This window comes from Columba livia, chromosome 1 (genome assembly GCF_036013475.1).
Source record: "Columba livia isolate bColLiv1 breed racing homer chromosome 1, bColLiv1.pat.W.v2, whole genome shotgun sequence".
NCBI lineage: Eukaryota > Metazoa > Chordata > Aves > Columbiformes > Columbidae > Columba > Columba livia.
The window spans coordinates 140494728-140512243 of NC_088602.1; the positions used below are offsets into that span (position 1 = coordinate 140494728).

Consider the following 17516-nt stretch of genomic DNA (forward strand, 5'->3'; position numbering starts at 1 on the left):
ATAGGCAGGAGGGTTAAGAATTACTTAAATGACATCTACATAGTGATTTATTAAATGGTTAAATTATTTCTTAAAAGCTTAAATTAAAATTATTAAATGGTAAGTAGAAAGCTATAGCCGTTATACAAGGAATATTTTTTCATTTTTCTCTTTTGTTTTAGGGGTTGCACAGGGCTGACCGAACTGATGGTTCAGAAAGGGATCGCTCATCTCTGCAACATCTCAGAAAGTCAGGATTAGCAACTAACAGAGCACAGCTGAAAAAAGGAGAAAGGAACATACTACCCCACTCTTAGAAATGTGCTGTTTGTGACTGAAATTGAGGGGATGCACAGATAACAATTTTGAAACTTGTCCTTAGCTCTCCCAGGTAATTGCCATACATGAGGTTTTTGTCAAAAATTTTTGCTAAACTTTAATAACTAAATTAGCAGAGTTGTGCAAAACTTGTGTGATCTAAGGTTTTGTGATTTAGGTCTGAGTCCTGTAAACATCTACTGAGGTTTTCTGGAACTGCGCTTAGTTTTGGCCAAATATAGATTGAGTGTCTTGATGGCTTGAGGGTGAAATAATTGAAAACTTTCATGTTTACAGTGATGATCATGGCTAAAAGACTGAAGCAACAGCTCTTGATCTGAACATTCCCAAATTTGGAAGTCTGAAATCCACATCTGGTTAGAATTTTTAGATGGAAAGATTTTATCCTGAAAAAAAAATCACAAGTGTTTAAGCTTAAACAGCCACAAAATAAATCCCTCAGGGATAGACAAAAAATTGTATGGAGGGAATTTTTTTGAAGGAACTGATTACAGTGCTTGTCACCTGGATGTCCTTAATTCACTTTACTAATTTCATGTTGCCCAATTTAAAAAAGAGGATGGTAGGTTAAAGCAAGGTGTATATCATGGTTGAACATGCTTCGAGACTTTCTCTTAGACTGCCTCACAGTGAGGAAGTTAAGGGTTAATAATTTGCTATGTCTGCTCTTGATGTATAGATGTAGTCTTCACACACCAAGAACACAATTCTACAAATGCATATGGCTCCCACTGGATTTGGTGGGATTACTCACACGTCTGAATGCCTGCAGGCTTGCAGCTCAGTTTTATATGATTATTATTTTTTTTTTTTAAACCCTTTTTAAAAATACACAGGAATTAAGCAATTTCCTTTATACAGTGCCTCAGCCAAAGCCCACTGAAGTAATTGGGAAGACTCCCACTGTTTTTTAGTTGGCATTCAGATCTATCCCATGTTCCTTATAGCCTAATCTACTGGATGTGTGTATGGGGGTGTATAACCATCTTAGTTCTTCTAGAATGGCTGTCTTGCTCTAATTTAGTTACCATGGAATAGGTTGCCCATGTTACTAGCAGCATAATTATTCTGAAACTAAAATACTTTGATTCCAGGATTGTCTTCATATGGGGAGCTACTCTGAAGTAAAAATTGGGTAAGGACTTCATCTGCAATAGCTGTGCTACTTGGTTGCTTTCTGTAGGCAGGATGTTTTAAACAGGAGTCAAAGGCAGTAATGGGAAACCTTTTTTTCTTTTTTTTTTTACATCAGCACAGCGTGTCTGCTGCAAATTTTTGCTGAATTGTAGTTAACCTAGTTTATAAAACAAAACAAAACACCCAAGCACCCAAAACGCCGGTGTAGACAAGCCCTACTATGGACTCCAGCCAAACTCCTGATCCCACAGTCAGATCTGCATAGATGGACCTCGATGCCTATGACTTCGGTGGGACTCTCCATATGTCCAGATACCCACCTATGCACATCTGATGGCAGGACTGTGGCCCCACACCAGCAAGAGGGCACAAATATTGTCCTTTGTTTAGGGATGAGCGCATGGGTAATGTGGGGTATGACCTGGATGGTTCAGAGCATTGGAAGTGTGCTTTCTTTGAGATCCCTAAGCAATCTGACCTGCTTTCATATTTTAATGGGAGCCCTATTTATGAGGATGTTGATAAGCAATCTGGAGGAAATTCTTTACCTGTCATTGCCTTTTTGCACTAATACAGATGAAGCAAAGGGCTCAGTAAACTAACTCTTTTTGCAATGTGTGTATGGATCCTATGAATGGACTGAGATTTTACAATTTCCATATTTGGTGCCTCAGCTCATGGATCTAACAAGACCCATACGCCTAAGCATCTTAAGCTAATTTTCAAAGTTGCTACTTGTCTGTTTAGCTATTCCTTTAACACTAACGTTTCTATTAACGTGAGTAGTGGCTAATACACTACGCATACGCACATATACAATATTAATTCCAGACATTTCACAAGGCAGTTTTTAGAAATTCACCCACGTGATGATGTATTAACTTTAAAGCAGCCACTTCAGAAATAAAGCAGCAGTTTAATTAATGAGAAAAAGGGGTTGAAGTGGGACTTATTCAGCCCCTTTCTTTGCAATACATAAATTCATGCACAAATATGGAATTTGCAGGAGGAGATGAGTTAGTGGGTGGTTGTTGTTTTTTAATTAACCAAATACATTGGATATAGTGCGTGTTCTTACATCTGTGTAGTGTGTTTCTTACATAGAAATAGAGCTGGTATTAAGTGGCATTTCCCATGAAAAGTGTCAAAAGAAATGATTTTTTTAATAGATTTTTCTTTTGCAATGAAAAAAAAAGTATATCTGTTTTCAGAAGAAAAACATTTTTCTATACAGACTTATTTTGTTAATGACAGAAAGTCAGCCACTTCTTTATTACTTCCCATCTTCAGATCTCTGCTATGAAAGTCTGATCTAAAAACTGTTGGGTGTCCTCAGCTCTCATCAATTAAAATAGATACGGAAGCATACAGTGTGTCACTGGATTGGACCTGGAGAAATCCAGTTGAAGACTTTGTCAGACGTGATGTTCTGGCTGCAATTAATCCAGAATGAAGAGGTGCTACCTCCATCACTAATCACCGTATTATTTGTCCCTTCCACCTCCACCCCACCTGCTCTTATTCACTCAAGTTTTCCTCTGTAGTTGCTTCCTAATCTGATTTTATCAAAATTACCAGTGTGTTGTATTTGTTTGTTTCTTCTTAATGTATTCTGGATATTGGATTTATTTTTATTTATTGTGTGTGATTTTTTTTTTTTTTCGTTAGTTAGAAAGTTGTCATTTTCTTTAAATGGTCAAAACTGGAAAGCTGAGATTCCTGTCTCAGCGAGATTTACCTCCCACTGGTCCTGGGGTCTGTCATGCTTTCTTAAGCCAGATTTTCCCTTTATCTAAAGCGTATTTTCTTAGTGGCATCTACATATTGAGGTAAAGATGTTGATTAAAAACAAAGAAGTTAAGTCTGCAAACTAATTCCATTTTAAAAATAGCAGAGAATCTATTTTTCCATTACAGGGAAATATGGAAAGCAGATGGTAGGAATTTTTGGCAGTGGGAGTTACTTTATTTGTTGGTGGAAAAGGGCTTGTTCTGGAGAGGATGCATGTGGGGAGGGACTTGATTTGCATTCTTCAATGCTACAGAGCCATCCTAGATATATCGTGACCTACGCTGCAGCCAAAGCTCGAAGTGGCTCAGAGAGGCTGCTTAGATGAGGTGTGTTGGGCAGCAGCCCACCTTGGGTCGGACTTGTCTAAGCAAAAGCCGTCCCAGACCACACTCTCTGTGGAGCCTCCATCTATTTGTATTCCCTTCAGAAGCAGCAACTCTTCGCTGTGTGCCTCCTTGGGCTGTGGCATCTTGGAGCGGTGATCATTCCTACTGCAGGCTGGGAGTGTGCCCCTTCTTCCCAAATGTACCTACCATGCTTTGGTGTCCCTGGATGTGGTGTGGCCAAGCAGGGGTGATGGTGGGAGGGAGCTGGGCTGCTTTCCTTGGCTCTGCTGCTGACCGGAGAGGCAAACTTGGAAACACACTTTGCTTATTTGTTGTAATAAAATAAGGTGGGTGCAAGATGAGGGTCTCCTTTGAAAGGAAAAGGCAGCAATGGTGCTGACGTGATGTGTTTTGACTGGCTGCACGTGGGTGCCTGAAATCCACCCAAGACTGTTAAAACCTAATTGGTGTAAAAGGATGTTTTGCTGAGAGCCCCCACGTTCTCACAGTGGTAGAGGAAAGCATGCAGGCTGATGCCAGCCTAACAAGCGTGGCTGCTGATTGTCCTTCCATGGGTGAGCCTTGTCAGGCCACTACATGTGTCTGGCCTCATCCCACCCTGGGCCTTGCTGGCACAATCTCTCAGGATTTGTAGTGCAGGGTTCACCTTGCAGCAGGGTCCCCTTGTTCTGTGGGTAGGTGAGGATGAAGAGACTCCTCTCCCTTGTAGCCTAAACTATTCTATGAACTGCGTTACCGCTGGCACACAGCTTGGTTTAGGAGCTGTGTGGCAGAGGTGCCATTTCCATCTGCCTATAGGCTGGATTTCGGGTTCAGGTAATTGAAATTATCCCCTAGTAGCTTTAATCAGCAGGTGATGAGATGTGTTTGGTGATTCCAGCATTGCTTGGACTGACCTGCTGTCTGTTGGCTTGATGGGGCAGAGTTATTGCCCAAGGTTAGGAGGTCTTCCCTTCAAAACTGGGCTCCTCTGCCTCTCCAGCTCTTGTATTATGCATATACTCTGTATATTACTGTTCATCACTCTCTATCACGAGACTTGCAACATCTGCTCAGCTCGATTTTTCGTTCCCCTGCTAGCTAGCGAGGAAGTGACTGTGCAGGGGAAAGAAGGGAGGAAAAGAGCTAAGCTGAAACTGGCTTGTGAGCCTGGTAGCGCAAAGCGCCCCTTATTTCAGATCCTCTCTTTTGTGCAAAATTTGACTGTTGTTGCAAACGAGCAGGCTTGCACTCCACAGCAGCATGTAGTCTGTAAACAGTCTCTGTTTCCTGCTGATTTCATGTTTCGCTAGGAAGGATGCGGTGCGGAACTTGAGATAGGATTAAGCACTGAGTATGGGCGTTTGTGGAATGACCGTAGTGAGAGATGGGCTTGTTCTCTCTCTGCAGCCTTCAGTGCTGGAGCCTTTCTCTTGTGCCATGGTTTAGTCACCTTGTGAAAATGCGTGGAGCTGAACATTTAAGGCTAGGTGTTTGCAGTTTGACAGAAGCAGCTGACACTGGTTTAAAAGGAAATATGTTGCAATATTTCCTCCATAGAGCCACTGATGAGAAATTTGGACAAGATTTTTATTTGACAAAATTCTGCTTTGACATAGTTAAGAGAGGCAGGAGATTTCTCCAGTGGCTTTTCATTACAAATGATGTCGTCACGAGAGCAGCGTATTTTGTGTCTTGAGAGTGTCTGCCCCCATTGCTAATTCCCCACCCGAAATCTTAACTTACTGTGGGTGAAATTAGACACACTTCAGCAGCGGCAAGCTGTGAAGAGATGTGTTAACAGCCATCCCCATGGTAAGGAGATTAAAAAGTGTCCCAAGTTTGTTTAATCTATGGTTCAAACACTTTTAAAGAGACAAACGCATGTTCAAATTGTCTGGAAGCCTGTTTTCTGCTTGAAATGTCAAGAAAATCAAGCCAAAGTTCATAGACTTAGGGGGTTTACAACACTGAAGGAGATCTGTTGTATCAGCACATGTAAAATTTAACTGAAGTAGTAATTTCTCTTTTTTTTCCTCTAAGATTTCTGTCCCTCCCAGCCAGCTTCAGAGGCCTTTGAATAGAGATTTGCTTCTAAATTCTAGCTCAATGACAGCATCAAAACAGTATGACATCTGCTATTTGTACAGTCATCCTTAAAGTGCTTGTATATCACAGAAAACCATCAGGTACAGATTTTTTTTTTTAATATATATTATTATTATTTTTATATTTTTGGTGGTCAATGCCCCAAGCCTGTCAGTGTTTAAGGGACATTTGCATTATGCTTTTAATAATATGCTTTTAACTTTTGGCCAGCTGTGAATTGCTCAGGCAGTTGGACTAGACAATTGTTGTAGGTCCCTTCCAGCTGAAATTCCCTTCCCTTCCTCCAAAGTTTGTACAGATGCATCAGAGAATGGTAAACTCAAGTGCAGTGCAAGAGTAGAGGAGATCCATTTGGCCTTACCCCTTCTGCCCTCTAAGCTTGGTCAGGCCCTGCTCCTCAGCCATCAAAGCTTATTTAAGCTTTTGCTATCCACACTGCTGTGGCAAATAGTGGTTAGCATGGGTGACTGCAGCCTTATGTATATGTTTGGAAATTAGTCCTGGCTCTCTGAGTGCTGAGGCTTTACCTACTTTTGCACTAGATTTGGTGTCAGTGTGCGTAACTCAAAGTTGTTTGTGTGTGTGTGTTTTGTTTTTAGTTTTCCTTGTTCACAGTCTTTGAAATTGATATGTAGAAAAATATACAAAGATAGGCAAATAGTCATGTGGATGCTGATGTTTTTTAATGATACAAATTGGCCCTGTAAATCTGTGTCAGGAAGCAGAGGACTTGAAGCTGGCATTACCCTCATTGCTGTACAAATTGGCTGCCAGGAGTTTAGGAATAATCTGTGGATATGGGGAAGGTAGATATCTTGAATGTATACGTAATATGTCTCACTTGTGATAGATTTTTTTGGAGTTGGGGAGTGTGGCGTAGAGTTTGTTATTGGGTGGTTTTGTTACTGTTTTTCATGTGAATAGTGATGTAGATTGCATACCTTAAATAGCATCCTTTAGTAGAAAAAAACAATCTTGACCATTACAGATTTGTCCTTGCTGCTCTGACAGCATACCTTGCAACTCCAGTTTCCCCACTACTCTCTCTCCTGTTTATACATCCATCCTCACCTCCACTAGAGTGTTGCTTTCTCCTTGAGCTTAAGTGGTTGAAACTCCTTGTCGCCAAAGCTCAAGTTATGAAAGTAGGAGAGAGTAAGCAATCCTAGTTACATTAACTGCAGCTGCTGATGCAGTCATTGTGTGTAGCTAATCAAGTTCCTCTGTTTAACCTGAGGGTCACTTTTGCTTGGGTCTGAGCCTCCAGTGGCTTCAGGTAAGCCTCTGGACTTTGCTCTGGAGCAGATAAAGAGCACTCATGCGTTCCCTCCTGCCTAGTCTGCTTCAGGATGGTAACTCCTGGTGGTAGGATGGTAAGGACCAATAATTAAACCTCTGCAATTGTTTACTAAACCCTGAGCTTTGACTAGGAGGGAATTTGTGGTCCAGTATAAATTGAAATGAAGAGATTACAATTGACTCTATTCACTACCACAACTGAAAATTTACTAGCCAAGATTTGCTTCAGGACTCCTGCTTTAGGTGTTTTTTTCCTGAGTGGATACACCTCTTTTGAGACCAGAGGTGTGACATAGGTTTGGTGCAGGATTTGTGGGGTACCTGTTCTTGTGCATACTGATATAAGTTAATTTGAATTAACACAGGACAAAAATCTCCTCTGGATGATCCCTAGCATAGCAGTGAGTTTTATCACAAGATTAGCATTGAGTTGTCTATGAAGAATGGGGGAGGCTTTGTCTAAGTCTGCTGGTGTTAATAGATCCACACTGACCAGAAGAAATCTTCTGATGCTGGTTTAATTAGAAGGACTAATTTTGCCAGGGTGTGAGGGCGGAATAAAATATTTGGCTTTTAGAAAAAAAGACTGCTTTGTTCATTGTATTAATAGGTACCTGTAGGTGTTCTGAAGAGTGAACACACATATCTCTCTGTTCTCTAGGATTTACTGAGGTATTCGGATTTGCAGTTGTTTTGTCTGAAGTTTGTGCATCTAGTGCCCTTAGAACTTTGTGTTTCCATAGAGAGAGGAAAAAAAACACCACCTATAATAAAAAATAGATTATGCTTTTTTATGACTTTCATAGCTTCATAGTTAAACCTTGAAAGTAAGAGTCTTTGCTGCTTCTGCAGATGAGGGAGCTTGTGGGATTTCCTCCCACTTGCTCTCATGGGTGTCTTGTGTTTCCTTTCCATCCCCTTCAGTGAGATCTGACTCTCTTCTGTGTTCCTTGCTATATCTGGGCTGCTCAGTGTTTCCCATTTTTCTTTTCTCCCATGTGATAGAGAATTTGTGCCCCTAAATTGTCACCTGTCTCTCAGTAACAGGCTTCCTCATTCTCTCCTCAAACTAGGAGCTCTGTGTACATATAATAATAATAATAATTTCTGTTGTGCCAAGGGTGCTATATGCATCTTCCAACAGGGTTAATACATTTTTTCAGTTGTTTTGTAATTATGGGCTTAGCTATGACAAGGCGTATTGACACACTATCACAGATTATGTCACTGGCCAGCTATTGCAAGTAATAGGAGCATATCATGCTGCTCACTAGGGAGACCAATATCTCCATTGCCTACTTCTGCAATTTCCAGTGTCCAGCAAAACCTGTAGTTTCCTGTGTTGATAGGAGAGCACATGCTTGCTCACAGTTTAAGATTAGTTCATTTAACATCAAAAATTAAGATCTTGCATTTATTTTATAGACTTGGAGGTTGAGATGAGTTTCAGCACAGGTTCCTGATACTACGATAAATTTTGACATTAAAGTTGAAATGGTGAAGTGCATATCTGAAAAAATGTATGGGCACACATTCATGCATGTGTTGAAAGATAGCAGAGCTTTCCCTGAGTGGGAGCCTGTCCACCCACATCAACTACTCCAACAGAAAGTTTTAGGTTTCTGTACAAACATGCTACTCAACTTTTAATGCGCTAGTAGCTTCAGCATTTCCAGTGTTAGTTAGCATTAGCATTTCCAGACTGGGACCTTGGATCGTTGTACTTTTATTGCTAGGATTCCAGTCTGTGTGAGGATAGGAAGAGGAGAAACATTTTTGCAAAGTAAGTAAATAAATAAAAGTGGTTTTCTGTGGCAGCACACGAAGTAAAGTAAATTTAACACTGGATTAGCAGGCAAAAGGCAAGTGGAGTGCTTGCTGGTTGCATGAGGAATGCAGTTTGTTCTGTGTATATCATCAGATTGCACATATAGCATGCACCGTCCTGTCTAATTCAGATTTCATTTTCCTGGTGCAAAGAACCATGCATGCCATCAGTGGGATGTCTGTATGTCTGAGCCTAACAGTGGCTTGAGGATGCGTGCTATAGAGGAGTTGGTGTAGGATGGATGCATTATGCTTGTGAAGTCTGATCCACACAAGTTTTAAGCATCCAGGTGCACGCTGCTATGTGGGTTTGCATGTGGATATTGCTATTGAACCCCTCCATGGTGACCAAGGAGATAGCTAGACCAGCTCAGACAGCTTATAACCAAAGGGGATGGTGTTTCTGTGAGGCTTACAGGGTTGACAGGGCTGGCTGCTCTCATTAAGCTGATTTTAAGGGCTCCTGAACAGCTGCCATTCTGGTGTAACTGGAACTTGATGAATGATTTTTTTGCTTGCAGGTGTGTAAGCAGCAGTGCCTATTCACTTGCTGTGCAGTGAGCTTGTAAATCCATCATAAATTGTTTGTAAATCGCTTTGGGATCCTTCTGTCTGATGGGCAGATCCTGTATAAGCACATCACCCAGCCCTGCTGAGACAACCCTGCAAAAAGCCCAAGGCTCCAGTTGCCAAAGAAGCAGGTGTGTCAGTTCAAAGTGGCCCGTGAGGAGCAGCTGTAAGCTCGAACTTTGCCCATTTGTTTGCTCAAGGTTTTATCTCTTCCTTTATTATACAGCCCAGTGAAAATGAATATTTACAATGTTGGTTAAGCTGGGGCCATCTGAGTGGCAGGCTCCATGTATGCTAGGTGGCCTCATGGGTGAGAGAGTGGAGCAACATGTGAGTGTCGGGGGGGAAGGCTGAACTTTCTGTGCCATCAGAGAAGATAGGAACACCTGAGTAAACAGTGGACACCCGGGGCTTTGTGGATAGGGTGGTTTGTTTGGTACACTCAATTGATTTTTGTTGTTGTTGTTTTGGTTTGGTTTTTTTTTTTGTTTTTTTTTTTGTTTTTTTCTCATGCCTGTAGTGTTTTAGTTCTATAGGGAAATTCTGACATTAGAAAAAGACAAGAATGCTCTGAATGGAAAGCTAATGCATGTTATTGCATGTTATTTTTCATTTTGCTCCAGGATTTTGAATGTGGATAACTAAAGTAATATTGAAACAGAAATTTCCTCTGAAGACCAAATGTTCCACTTGGAAAGTGTAGTAGCACAGTGTGCTGCTGCGCTCAAGACAAGTTATTCTGCAGAAAAAAAACCCCAACCCAACATTAACCTCCACCCCCCCCCCCATGTAGTAATTGAAAGGGCTATTTTTGGTGCAGCATTTTGATTTTTAATACAATTGCATGCACTGAGGGAAATGATTACTATAAAATTTGTTAGCACTTCTGGTATTCAGATCCCTGGCAGTGGATTTATCGCCAGGCAGTCGCTATCGATTAATTATTTTTTGCGTAGTGCATGGTAGGAGGATAAAGCAGCATAATTTTCTGGGATTAGAGGCTGTTTGTTGTTGGAGGTAAGGTAGCCATATCCACATAGTGTATGTCAGCCTTGGTTGGGAGTTAGGCACATGTCCATAGGGAAACTGGCATGACCTAATATGCAGAGAGTCAGGTGGATGCTCAGAAGACCTGCTTTTGGTCCCTGTCTCTGCCTGATCTTGAGCAGTTGGTTCATTAGACTGCTCTGTGCCTCAGTTTCTTGTTTTATCTGCTGCTTAATTTATCTATTGAGATGCTAAACAATTTGAAATGTGACTGCCTCACTCTATTCAAAATAATTGCTCTACTTCAACACAGTCTTAATAATAAACAACCATGGTCTGTGGATATGCAAAATAAATTTAGGAAGAATCTGGTTAATTTTTTATTTTTCTACTGAATTACCAAGGGTTGATCTTTGGGCCTATATAACCAAACTTTTCCTTATTTGCTTTTTGTTATTCTGCCTTTCGAAGGACTTTGTGGAAAAGAAAGCAGCATAAAAATCACACAACCGGTTTGGCAGGTCCTGTATAAACAGGAGAAATGCCAGGAAAAGTCTCATGTCTTTGTTGCCAGCTTTTTTAAAGAAAAAAAAAAATAAAAATATATATATATATATATATATAAATCCAGTTAATTTTCCCCTAACGAAAACCTCAGCTGTTGCTACGTGTGAGCAGGACTGTGAGGAAGCGCATGTGGTAGAAGGGGCTGGGGGATGCTTGCTAGAAGGGACATGTGTGTCCTCAAATGCTGGGAATGTTCCTATTCTCAGGCAATTATCCTAGTCACCTTCTTGGCTGTAGGAAGAGAAGAAGTGTTTTGTCATGCTTCTTGTAAGTAGTTTTTCTTCCCCCATCTCCTCTGACAGTCTCACAGCTCAGCTTGAGTGTTAAGCATGCCCTGCTTGATTAGAAGGGGGTGATTGATGCCCCCCTGTTTTGTTTTGTCTGTGCCAGCAGAAAGCTGCGCTGATTTTTAAGGCCATTTAGCAGCGAGTTGTGTTGAGTAAGAAGCCCTGCCTTCCTAACTGGATCTGTGCCGTTGCGTAACTGTGGGAAGGGTTGGGGTGCCTCTGTCCTGGCTCTTGTGGCAGAGGAGGGATGTATTTCTGGAACAGGTTCACAGCTCTCTTCTGGTGTCTGCACCAACTCTGCTATGCACTTGTGAGTCAAAAGATTTCAGTCAATACCATGGCAAGGAAGGAGGAGCATTGGAAATCAGAAGTGCTTGTGGGGAGGGTATTTAAAATTAGTGCTGAAATGCCAAAGTAAAATGATGCCATCTCAGAGCTTTTGCATAATGTCGTTTTATTTCTCTCTTGTAGTTCATCCTTCTGTTTCCAGAGCACCAATATAACCCCAGAAACATGGCCATGTGAGTAGAGAGTCAAAATGGGATTTAGGCAACTTGCTGCTGCTTCCTGCACCTCTGTTTCCTAATTGTAAATTAGGTTTCAAAAAGATCCTTCCCCTGGTGCTTCTCTGTCTTGACTGGTTTGGCTTTGAGCTCTTCAAGGCTATTTTCTTGCTCAGTGTTTCTGTCATGCCTTGGACAATGGCCCCATGGTTCACTTTGCCTCTGAGTGCTGTCACTGCATAAATGTCAAGTCCTGACAGTTGGGTTTGGATCCTGACAGAGAGTTCTTAGGAAAGAACAGTATTATCTAAGATGTTGAAGTAGGTTTTTGCTTAGCCCCTGTGCTCCTGGTGGGCTAACCACCTAATCTACATGTTTTGGTCCCTCCACTTGTGAAGGTGAGTGTAATAACACTTTTATCCATTGCAGGAAAGTGGTAAAGGTATTACAGGACATATTCAAATAGTGTAATGATGAGGACCATGGACGAGCCTTCAGATTGAGTCAAAAGGGGACTAGGACTAGCACTGTAGTCTTTTTCTTAAAGATGGCTGCAATTTACTTCATTTGAGCTGGCTCAGTTCCCAAGCTTGTCACTTAATTAGTGAGGCAGTATTTGCAGCTCATAAGCAGTCTTATGGTACGAGTGGAGTGGCTCTCACTGCAGTGTCCATTCAGTTGTGAACCAGCAATGCTTAGCTGTGAAAACAAGCCAAAGATAACCAGAGTGAAACCTCAGCACTTACCTTCTGCCAGGAGAAACATCATAACGAATGCTTTGAGATTATGAGCTAAAACAAAATAATAATTTGAGGAAGAACAAAAAGCGATGCAAAGGTTGAAGGGAACAATTAAAACAATTGTGGAACTTAACGAACAGGAAAAGCTGTGGCAGGAGAGCAGCTAAACTGAGATGTTTGTGCTTAGCCATTACAGGGCCTGACAGACCTGTGGGCTCAGTGTTGTCCCATTGTCCTGTTGGCACAACCAAGGCAATGAAGGCTGCAATAATGCCGCAGCTTGTTTTTGAGAGTCAGTAGCAGGTCTAGGAACAGACTCCTGTCTTTCTCATCTTTCCTCTTCAAACGCCTTCTGCAGAGCTTGTTTTTGACTGTGCTTTGCGATGTGGCATCTGCTGTCCAGCCCCACACAGCAGTGCTGTGCAGAGGATGATCCACTTCTTGTTCTCCTTCTGAGTGCTGGGAATGCCTCTGGAATTTCCAGAGTGAAGGAATAAAGGCTGTGTGGGATGTACCCTGTCACATGGACAGGTCATACCTGGAAGGCATCTCTTGTTTTCAGAGCAGTTGGGAAAGGATGGCTAATAGCACACCTTACACAACAGAATATTCATCCGCTTAGTTCATTACTTATTAGCTCCGGGCAGGGACATTGCAGGTTTGTTAATGGCAATGGCCAAATCATTAGAGTGTGCAGCATTAATGGAGGAGAAAGCATTTAATAAAGAGCCATCACTTGACCCTGTCATTGTCCCTGGAATAGAGACCATATTGTTGAATTCAGGCTCTGCTCTCCTTCTGTCACCTACACCTTAAAAGGATGTCTTGCTTGAGAGCTTCAGCGTCTTTTTGAACACACGTGAAAACTTATCTTTTCTTCTTTTGAATCAGATAAGCTGTACCATACCCAGCTGTTTCTGTACAAACATATTTTAGAAGTCTCCTTAAAGTTCTGCCAATCCAAACGGTTCTGTGCTGGAAGGACCATGTTTTAGAGGAAATAAAATATTTCACTGTGCCTCAAGCTGTCCCCCAGGTGGTACATTTATGTGTCTGTCTGATGCATTGATCAGCAAATGAGAGTTTCTTGTGGTTTGCCTTCTCATGCCCATAGACTGTTGACTAGAGGGACCTCCCAAAAGCTGCTAAATAGCTTGTTAAATAAATTGTAAAAAAAATAACTTGATTCTTGTGCAGGTTGACCTGCTTGCAGATTGTATTTCTTCTGGTGTAACTCAGCTTCCTTCAGTGCTCTCCAATTGCATCTTAGTGTTTTAATCGCAACTTCTCATTGGCTCATCCTTCTGCAATGTCTTCCAGATTATTTTCCCTCTCCTCTGTTTTTATTTCCTTTTGGCTGTTGAGCTGTATCTGTCATATCTCTCTCTGTCTCTGTAGTTCCTTTATTCCTTCCTCATAAGCTAGACCTTCTGACTCCTGTAAAACTTGTCTGTCTTGCATATAATAAATGTGTGTGTATATACATATGATGCAGAAAGAAGAGCCTGCAAATCTGCAGGATGCAATATTCTAAGTGAAATCCTACCAGCTGTTTTTCATATAATCTCCTTTGTCAGCTATAGTTTCCTTTTTAGTTGCAGTGATCTCATGTTGTTCATGTTAAAGTAAGTGGCTGGACTAGGTGAAAGATAGTGGAAGAGGAAGATTGTAATTTGATGTTTCTTCCATATCCAGTTTCAGTACAGTAGACAAGGTCAGTGCAAGTATGGTCCTTTTTAGGAAGCCCCTCTGCATTTAATATGCTGTGAGTCAATCTGAATCATTCTGGTATTTTATAGTGGCAAACATCCATTGCTGCTTGTTTTCTGGACTAGCTCATCAAGACAGTCTTTGAGAGTGGCAATGTTATTTGGCTGTCTTTCTCGCTCTCTGTGGATTCTGTTCAGTTTTCCTGAGCAGCCAAGTGAATCTGCGTGTTTTTTCACCAACAACCCTTATTATAGCTGTCCTCTTCCTGGGCTGGCCTAGATTCCCCCTGGAAAGTTGCCTTCACCTACTTAAGAGGTGGTGTTGAACAAGGGGATATAGGACACTCCTCACCATGCTGTTTATTCTGGGTTACTTCGGTACCACTTGAACCTTTAGGAACAGCAACTCTAGGGTGCAGGGTTTGACCTTGTCACGGCATCCCCAGGCTTCTCTGTGTATTTGGTATGTCCTTTTTTTATAGAAAGTCTGCCAGAAGGCTGAAGTGTGATGAAATGCTGTCCTGTGGTGCTGTGTATGCCAACAGTGTTTTGTTTTGCTGGTGAGGAAAGTTGTGAAGATGTCAACCTTGCAGGGTTAAACTATTGTTTCACAGGATAATAAGTAGATACACACTTCCAAGGCCAGAATGCAAGTCTGTGATCAGGGTTGTCTTCTCAGTTTCTCCAGCAGTGGATAACCTTTCTTCATAAACACTTTCTCATGCAGACCAGGATAGGCAATCACATAGGTGATTGCACATAAACTGCTTTTTTTCCAGTTTGTTATAGTAGCTGATTTTTGGGTGTGCCTATATTTTCAAATGGTAACAGATATAAGTTAATTATGGTATATAATTATGCAATTTGTTTCCAAACAGGCACACATATATATATATATGTATGTATGTGTATATATATATATGCACACACACACACTGTTCACCTCAGGTTCAAGCTGGTTTCATGTAGATTAGGACAGAGGGTAAAGTTAAGTGACTGAACTGGAGAAGAAAAAGACTGAAGTCCATATGCGGACTTCATTTCCACTAATGTAAATCGGGACCAGAATCACTGTTTTAAAAAAATTGCTGGAGAATTTTGTAGGGAGCAGAGTCTAGCCATGCAATGGGACTGAGAAGGGTAATTTCTTACATTTTTAAATTGTATTTTTAAAATGTGTATTTTAGAGTATCTCCTCAGGAATTTTTTTTCCATCTGTGACTGAGAATTAAAAGAGGCTATGACTTTTATGTGAATTACTCTCCCATGGTTTTTCCACTACTTAACCGATGGGCACATAGATAATCCAAAGTGGTGAATAAGTTGACCTTGTCCACGTGACAGTTCTGACCTGTGATTTGTGCTATGGAAATGTGAAGGATCCTGTTCACACTAATTGTAGCATTGGTAAAAATGTTCAGAAAACAACACTCATCCCCTACAGAAAGACCAGAAACCATGCTTGCCCTGGAAATGTGAATGCATTACTAGCATTGCAGCTTAGCATTACAGTGACTGCTCCATAAAGCAACCCAGTGAAAACATTTGTGCTTCCATGCCAGTCCTGAGATGCTACAGAGTAGGATTCTCCTTTCCCATAGCATGTGAGAGGGCAGCTCCCTGCACATTATGTTTCCCCTTAGTTTTTTCCATCTGTTTTATGGCCTCCAGAAATTTTGCACTGAAATGAGTGCGTGACTCCAATCACGGGTGTTCAGGGTGTGAATACCCACGTGTATGGGCAGGATTGTACAACCACCATATGTTACAGAGATGAGGCTCCCCAGAACTCCTTGTTTCAGAAAAGAGAACATGAAAAAGATACATTGAAATATCTCTGAGCCTGGAAGGTCTTTCTCTATTGCCCTCCCTGCTGCTTACTCACTGACCACAGTACTTCAAAGCCTCACATGTTATGTTTGGTGTTTTTCCCTCCCATCTAGCCATGCAATAAACTCTCTCTTAAGCCTTCTGTGGTGCTTTATGCTAAGCAGGTATGCTAACAAAATCATGATGTAGCTGCAAAAGGCGTTGCCCTGTGGACCAGAGTAGTGGCCCACCTTTCTCCATGCCCCACTTAAACAGAGATAGGTCGCAAGTTCTTCGGATTACTGTTGCGGTGACAACCCTGTAATGCAAATTTTGGAGTCGCGTGTGAAAGGAGCCAGGGGCAGACAGTTTCTTAACATCAGGTGGTTGAATCCATAGTTGACTTCTGCCTTGAAGTAGTAGGTCAGGTGGGCCAAGTCCCAGCTTTACTGCCTTGCTGCAGCAGAGTGTAAGGGTCTCCCACTTCAAATTAAGACAGCTTTACTCCTGTTTTGGAGTGCAGTGATTCCACTTCCAAATTCTGAACTAGAATCTGTCTGGCATATCTATTTTGTGCTGCCTAGATGGGATATCTATGGATAACATTCTTTATTATTAATATAAATGACTAATCCTTTCATGAATCTTACTAAACTCTTTGCCTTAGTATTATCTTTCAGTTTTACCTGATACTATCATCCCATAGTCTGTTTCTACTCTCTGTTCTCCCATATTAGCAGTGATCTCAGAGAAGAAATAGTTTTTGAGCATGTGGTTCAGCTAGTTTTTTGCTTCATTTGTATTTGCTAATTTGAGATATTTTGCAGTGCTTGGACAATAATGCAACTGTATTATGGCATTTTCAACAACATTGACATCTGCAGGCTGCCTTTTCACAACACTTGAGTGCATCGATATTGTTGTCTGTACAATTTTAATTTAATTAAACAGTGGCTGTAATAATTTTGAGAGAAGCATGAACTTCCCCACTGTCTCCTTTCCCCTTCCCTTTTGTGATGAACTGTTGCACTTCTGTGTTGTTTTTTGTTGGTATTTTTTTTTTAATCTGCTTGAGTAAGGATTGAGACGTGAGAGGTTGTCAGTCTCCTGCCCCCGTGCCTGCAGAGGCAGGCTGAAGGGAGGAGGCAGGGAAGAACTGAACTTCACAAAATCACTAAGGTCACCGAGACAATCTCTGCTCTCTGTGCACAGGAAATGAGATGTTAATCTTTTCCCAGTGCTGCTTTGCATAAGGTCCATTTCAGAGAGCTGTGTTTGTTTTAATTTCTCTAATTACTGATAGCGTGCTGATTATGCTGTTATAGATTTGACGTGAATTGCTGTATTAATGGGATCAAAAATAAGGAGAAGTCTGCCATGGAAATTAAGGAGACGACAGCAACTGGGGAAAGGGAGAGGAATGGAGAGTTTAATTCATACACTGGTACTGGAGAGCTCTACTTTGCTTTTTCTGGAGCCTGATACTTTGTCCGTGGCAGAAGTTGGAGTATGCAGGCTATAACTTTGACCAAAATCC

The 17516-nt window shown here is 41.4% G+C and overlaps 1 protein-coding gene across 4 annotated transcripts in view; it reads left to right on the forward strand.

Annotated features, from left to right (window-relative positions):
* The window catches only part of ETV6 (ETS variant transcription factor 6), a 140206-nt gene that overhangs the window by 24190 nt on the left and 98500 nt on the right, over positions 1-17516 (forward strand). Inside the window, exon 2 of one of the 4 annotated variants that reach the window (XM_021297349.2) lies at positions 162-370. The exons of 2 other annotated variants lie outside the window; for them this stretch is intronic. The gene's annotated coding sequence lies outside the window, so the exon portion shown is untranslated. Of the gene's footprint in view, positions 1-161; positions 371-11689; positions 11740-17516 lie in introns of all 4 variants that reach the window. One more of the 4 variants, XM_065033707.1, reaches the window with a different exon arrangement.